This window comes from Microcaecilia unicolor, chromosome 13, assembly GCF_901765095.1.
Source record: "Microcaecilia unicolor chromosome 13, aMicUni1.1, whole genome shotgun sequence".
NCBI lineage: Eukaryota > Metazoa > Chordata > Amphibia > Gymnophiona > Siphonopidae > Microcaecilia > Microcaecilia unicolor.
The window spans coordinates 36,656,516-36,664,037 of record NC_044043.1 but is presented as its reverse complement, the minus strand read 5'-3'; the positions used below and the strand labels follow the sequence as shown (position 1 = coordinate 36,664,037).

The window sequence follows — 7,522 nt, the reverse complement described above, 5'->3', positions numbered from 1 at the left end:
ACTTTGAATTCATTGCCTTGATTTTTGATGTGAAAACTCATGCTACTTCTGAACCAGCACTTTTGCTCACTTGAACACACAGAATCCACCTGAAGTCCAACAGAGCAAAGACAAAAAAAAACAACAACCCCCAAACACTTATGGATGATGAAACAGGTATTAGACACTATGACCTGTCCCAACTTCCACAGAGTTTGAGATGGCAGAAATATAGGCAGTATAGAGGGAAATGGGACTTGATATACCGGCTTTCTGAGGTTTTTGCAACTACATTCAAAGCGGTTTACATATATTCAGGTACTTATTTTGTATCAGGGGCAATGGAGGGTTAAGTGACTTCCCCAGGGTCACAAGGAGCAGGATCAATGTCCACTGCACTAACCACTAGGCTACTCCTCCACTAGCAACATTCCATGTAGAAGCCTGCCCTTGCAGATCAGCAATGCGGCTGTGCAGGCTTCTGCTTCTGTGAGTCTGACGTCCTGCACGTGCAGGACATTAGACTCACAGAAACAGAAGCCTGCACAGCTGCATTGCTGATCTGTAAGGGCAGGCTTCTACATGGAATGTTGCTAGTGGAGTAGCAAAATTCCATGTAGAATCTCAAATAGGGAAAGGGAAATGGGACTTGATATACCGTCTTTCTGAGGTTTTTGCAACTACATTCAGGTACTTACAGTATTTTGTACCAGGGGCAATGGAGGGTTAAGTGACTTGCCCAAAGTCACAAGGAGCTGCAGTGGGAATTGAACTCAGTTCCCCAGGATCAAAGTCCACTGCACTAACCACTAGGCTACTCCTCCACTCATGTTCAGAGTCTCCTCAGCCAGTAGAATAATGCTCCTTTTTGCACTTTTTTTCTTTAAAAATGTCACTGGTGTATTCACTTTATATGTGTATACATCTCCTGAACCATTCAAACTCCAGCAAGCCGGACAGGTATAACTGTATCAAATCTGGAAACTGAACTAGTGTTTTACCAGAGCCCATGCCTAGCCTAGAATTTTGAAAGAGTCAATAAATGTTGGCTGCTTTCATGAACTGGGAAAGTCAGAAGACTGTATATTGTCAAGAAGGAGCAAAATCAACTATCCCTTCCCACCACCATCTGCATTGGAGAACTCCATAGGACAGCCCTGATCCTCTCGGACAACTGAGGCAGCTCAAGAAAAAGTTGAGGCTCTTCAGTGTTAACCACTGACGCGCTTCTCAACTTTTTCTTGATACAAAAGCTATGTCGCACTTTACAAGAATAACCTTTGATAGGAAACCTTTTCATTTCCTATTGTCACACTGACTGTTGCCAACAATAAGAATTGCAATAAATACCAAAGATAAGGACTAAGGCCCTCTTTTACAAAGCCGCACTGCTGATTCTCAGTGCGGCAAATGAGAGGAAGCCCATTCAGTTCCTATGGGCTTCCTCTCATTTGCAGCACAGCTTTGTAAAAAGCCCTACATGAGACATCTAGAACCAAATAAATCTTGGGAGCCAGAAAGTCAGAAAATTATTATTATAGTGACTACAGTTACAATAGAGCAATTGAAAATATCACCCTTATTAGTACTATACAGTGGGGCTGTATACTCTGTTTTCGCTGTTGCAGAGTACCGTAATTAGCTGGTCAAATTGTGACTGGCTAGGTTTCAGTAGACTTGCATTTGTACCTGAAAGTCCTCTTAGTCTAGCCTGCCTAATTCTGTGTTACTTGGTTAATTCTTCTCCATTTACAAAAGCCTACCTCCAGGGCCACCTGCCTCTACAGTGCTAACTCTAACCACCCTTAAGCATTCTTTTGTCTTTTCCCTTGTACCACATGAAATACCATTTCATTGGTCTTATTCAGGTGGCCTTGCCCCCTTTTAACTGAAGAAAGCTCTCTATAGCACCGAACTTCTGGAATCTTCCTTTACCTAACAGTTAATCACACACCTGCTGAATTAATCAAAAACAGGCATAAACATTGGTTTCTGGTTGAAAGTTAGAGAGCTTTTCTCTATAGTACTCACCATGCTTCATTATTTCAAAGTGTTCAGATACAAGATAATGGGTATTTCTTTGGATTTCTACTGGTTGAAGCACATGCCAAATTAGCCAAAATTTCCAGTGAGATGAGTTCAAAGGACAAATACTAACCCAGCAATAGCAGCAGCCATCTCTGGATTTTAAAGGCCAAAAATGTTTACAGAACAGATGAATACTACATTTGGGGGGGGGGGGGGAGGACCGACTCATAGTTGCAGATTTCTGCTTAGACTTAAAAAAAAAAATCAATTATTAGAAAATGTGAATTTTAATCCCTCTGCTGGAGACATATAAAAATGCTGAGTTTCCTCCTACAGTGTCTGTGTTTGGAGCGAGTGCAAATAAAGCTCCAGCCTCAAGTAGCTGGAGACGTGTGTTAAAATCAGTCTGTAATTCTCTTTCCTTGTCAGCGGTGATACTCTGATACAATTAAACTGCTGTTTAGATCAGTTGTTCTATTCACCATTGGCTGCCTGTCCATGGCTGAACATGTGATAGGGAATTAGCCTGAAAACCACCTACTGATGCTAGCCTAGTGGTCAAACCCACTTGCAAAGGGCTAGCCACCTGGCTACTGAATGTCTGCCATCTTTATTTTGCTAAATACACATGTTCTTTTATCACCAAAAACACAGGGTTCTTTAATTAAAACACACACACACACACATAAGGCCTATATTTCCACTCCAAAGCAGTCGCCACTTTATTTTTGTGCAAATTAAAACAAAACTGCAAGCTTCCGATGCAGAACTACTGTAAACATCCCTAAAAGCACATACCTGGGATAGAGAGATGCTCCAGAAAACTGAACTGAATGGAGGTACCTCAGCCTAGACAATAGCACCAAGCACACGCACAAACCCACAACAAGATGATTTAATCTCTCTCAGAAAGAAAACACTTAAGATTGAATTATTCTTCAATACAAGACTACTTAAATATACTACATCTATATGCATATTGCTACAGGTTAACCAACTGGTTAAGAAAGCCCTGTAGCCCTCTGTGTCCTCAAGGTTAACCCATCATTTTCAAGAGCATTTTTAACATATCTTTTTAATTCAGGAACCAAAAGGCTGTCTTGAGAGAGGAAAAAACACTTGGTAACAGTTATCCAGAGAGTTGGGGCCTAGTTCACCAGGTTTTTCCCTAGGAGGCTGCAAACTGGCAGGAGGCCGAGTACAATGAGCATTATGTGACACGTGGAGAATAATTCTATAAAGGAGTGCCTACGATAAAGTATCAAGCAAGTGCTTACTTGGAGCCGACTTTCCTTTACAGAATACTAGTGTAGTAGGGCAAATACATATGTGTATATTTTAGGCGTGAATCAGGACTGGCTTTAGTAGGTGCAAACAGGGCGGGGGCCCTAAGCCTGCCTAAATCTGAAGCTTGCTGGTGTGCTTTGGGGCATCTTTCTAAATTTCTGCCCTGGGCCCCAGAATGTTTAGCATAGGACCTGGGTATAACCACTTACTTTAGCCAAGAAGCTAGATTAAATGCTCATACCTAGATTACTACAAAAAAAATACATGTAAATTATAGTATTCTATAATTCATGTGCATAATTATCGCACCTCACCTAAAATCCACCCATGTGTTTACAGTACACATCACCTTTAGTTGCCATTTTACAGAATAGCGTGTAGCCGAAATATGGACATTTACATATTTGCATACATGCCGGTATTCTGGTCATTTACATGCATTCTTGGTGCCCTCCTTATAGAATTACTTCCTTAATGGACTTCATAGAGCCAAAACCCAACACCCTCCAACTTTGCAAGTCTGACCAAATGCTAAATTTTCACTATGATACATTTGAACAGGTTCCATTAAGTCAAACTGGACTCTAAAAACTAAGTTCCCAGAAATCAACAGTAAAGAAAACTAAATGCAAATGGTAGCATACATAAGAAAAAGTACACACTGAGCAAGACATAACAACGCTACATGCATGGGGTTGCAAAACTTAAGGTGCACAAGATTCCACATACATCATCACGAGGAAAGTAACTTTTTGAAGTTTTGATCATTTTATATAAGTCTCCCTTTTAATAATTCAGGCATGAGCAGTTGAAGCAAAAACTGTAAACTAGGAAACCAATGTAAAAATATATCTTGACAGCATATAAAAAGTAAAAACCAAATAAAATGTGCCATTTTTTTTTAAAAGGATGAGTGTATATGGAATTTTCTTTTATAGTTCTGCCACCTCCTATGCATGTGAGTTTGAAAAGAAAATACTGTCAGCATGGCCTGTAACCAGAGGCTGGGTGACACCCTACTTCTATCCTCTCTTTTTGTGCTTCATAATAATACTTTCTTATACAAAAATCTTGAAGATTGGTTGAACACGGCAACCATGACTTGCAGAGCAGGGGTCGACAAACCCCGCACACGTGCTATCCAAACGCTCCCTGCTGGCAAGGTGTCAGAAGGTGATGAGGGTAGCAGGGTTTTCTATGGCTGAAATGCTGGTGGCCCCCAGTCCTCGCCACAGCAGTCAGGACTGTAGAAGCAGCAGAATTCATTGGGGCATCCCACCCCCTTTTCACAATGGCATAGCAACAGTGTTGATGGCACCATTGCTATTTTTCTTTTTGGTACCAGGCCAAAGAAGATTACTTGCCCCTACTACAGAGGCATGCACTGAGGCACAGAACCCCAAGGGGGCAATACATTATGCAATCCAGGTACTGAGAAGCACCACACAGAAGTGAGAGCTTGGGAGTAATGAGTCCTGGTAATCTCAGGATTGGCAAAACAGCACAACAAGGCACAGAGAGTGAGCGGAAGGCCAATGTGCATGAGAAGAGGTATAACCAGCAAGCATAATACTGCTAGTTTATAGCAATCACTGATAGTATTGTGTCTGATTCTGAATGGTATACTTCCAAAAGATTATAGAGTAGAGACATCCAAGGGAATCTACCACTATGGTTCTAAGACTGCACCACGAGTTGAAAAGGGGCCTTAATGCATATAGCCCACAGGAACAAATGGAAAACATATGATATGACAGAGACATTCATACTTCCCACAGATATAATAGCATAGAAGCCTCAAGCATGTTTCTTCAATGAAGAAGTGTTAATACAAGAGACCTCACAGGGAAGAGGATGGTTCAGGAGAAACAACTATTTTTTTCACACAATGGGTAAAATTATGGAACAGACTATCATTAAAGGTGATAAGAGTAAAATGGCAACAGGGGATACTAGTGGTAGAGAATCAAAGATTTATCTAGAAGACAAAGGAGGAGACAAGATGATCCCTGCAAGTTTTATCTGCAGCCTGTTTTTGCATTACCATAAAACACATTATGCATGGGCACAATTTCCACAACCTTAGGAACGTTGTCTAAGTTTCAGCACAGGGTGGCTTTGGGACATGCTGAAGGTCACAGGGTAATTGGTAGCGAACGAAAATTAACCAAGACCACCAACCTTGCAGTTCTTTGCTCTATCATGACCCAGCTCACTTCACAGACTCCTATCTGAAGATTTATTAAGAGAGGTCTGTTCAGGGGTCTGATCTGATTTGGACCTAACCTATCTTTCAGGGTTTAAATGTCAAGTATTCTCCTTTTAATCAAAAGGCACCACAATTCACTAAATCCACAAACTAATAACGTACGTACCTACCTTCATTCTTAAAACTGTATTTGAAGTCTGAAACTTTTTAAACCTGGGAATCCATATTATATGCCGAATAGTAATATACCAGTCTGTTCTTTACAAAAGGCCTCACTGCTGGTTAATAATAGTTTAGAGCTCATTAGTTCCTGGATGATGAGGTATAATCTTAAATTTAATGTGGAGAAAACTAAATTGTTATTGTTGGATTATAATCCAGATGCCTCGGAGACCCCTATATGTTGGTTGGTAGTACTCCATATCCTCTTCAAAAGGTTACCAAACTATTAGGAGTCTATATAGTTCAGACTTCTAACAATGGATACTCATTTTTTGTCTTTGATAATGAGTTCCTTTTGTATATTAAGGAAAAACTGAGTTAGATCAGAAAATATTTCTAAGATTACTCAATTTAGGTTACTAATGCAATCCCTAGTATTACCAAAATTAGATTATTGTAATCTTTTGTTGGGTGCTCCTAAATGTCAGAAGCAAAGATTACAATCTGTACAAAATACAACTGTTAGATTTTCTCTGCCTAAACATGGCCATATTACCCAGTTTTATTTACAATTGCACTGGATACCAATGGAGGCCAGGAGTTTATTCAAATTCACATGTATGTTGTTCAAAATTTTAACTGGAGACTGTCCTTGTTATTTAGTTGCACATGTGGAGTTTTAAAATCTTAGGAAAAATAGATCACATTATTTTTCATCTTTTGCAATTCCTTCTAAGGGGTAAAAAGATTCATTTATTTAATCAGCTGATGATGTCTCAGGCTCCAAATATTTGGCATTCTCTTGCTTTAAAGTTAGAAAACTTGAATAATTATGATAATTTTCAGAAACATTTGAAGACTATTTTCTTTAACAGATTTGTTAGCTAACTTTGTTGTAATAAATCAGAAGGTACAATTGTAATTCCCAAGGTTTGTCTCGGTACTTGGCTTTTAATCTACTGTAAACTGCCTAGAACTTATGGGTCAGGCAGTCTAGAAATTTTAATGTAATATAAGTGAGGATTTTTGTTATTGTGGATCAAAATGAAGACAAGACAACAGGGCAATAACAGGGTCTGAGGAATTGTCAAATATCCTTCAAAACTAATTTGCTCAACCCACAAAAACCATTTCTACAAAGCCTTCATAGCTAGTAAGGAGAAAACATAGGCATTTCCTCAGGGCCATATTTCCTTTTAGACAGAGGAGGCACCTGCCTATGGGCACTGGGTCTAGAGGACACTGTATATCTTTAAAGGAGCTCTAAGATGAGAAGAGTCATCTCAAGAAAGGTGGTGCTGGTGCCCGTTGAGTGTGGCACATTTTTGGAGAGGGGACCCTCACTCTGCTGATACGACCTCAGAGAAACCCTCCCCACCACCACCTCTCAGAGGTAAACAAGCACTTGCTTCTGCTGCTAACATTTCACATTCTACATGTTTAAATAGTAGTCTTCTAGTAATATCTGACTTCTCTTACTGGAAGTTTGAATGTACCACATTTCAACCTTAAGTAGGTTATTACAATAATACTACTTAAAAAAAACCCCCAGAGCAATATAAAAAGAAAGAACTACAATCTCGACAGGTAGGAAACAGAGAACAAAAAGAGAGCCGGTGTTCCCAGGTATTCCTAGACCCATATTAAACTACCTAATACCATATGAAAGGGAGAAAAGGTGGGTTTTCTTGGCTACCTTGAATCTTGCAGAGTGGGACTCTCAGGTGATGGAGGAGTGAGTTATATTTTATGGAAGCCAAAGAATGAAAAAACAGTGCAACTAGTGCAGGGGTGACAACCATTATACCTAGAGGACCACATAAAAGAATTAACATAATATTAAAAAATGCATCATAT

At 39.8% G+C, this 7,522-nt stretch overlaps 1 long non-coding RNA gene across 1 annotated transcript; it reads left to right on the top strand.

Annotated features, from left to right (window-relative positions):
* The first annotated feature begins 746 nt into the window (after positions 1-746).
* On the top strand, positions 747-7,210 carry LOC115456553. The gene is made up of 2 exons (XR_003939889.1): positions 747-1,060; positions 1,120-7,210. It is a non-coding gene; the product is annotated as an uncharacterized LOC115456553 (long non-coding RNA).
* Positions 7,211-7,522: the final 312 nt, after the last annotated feature.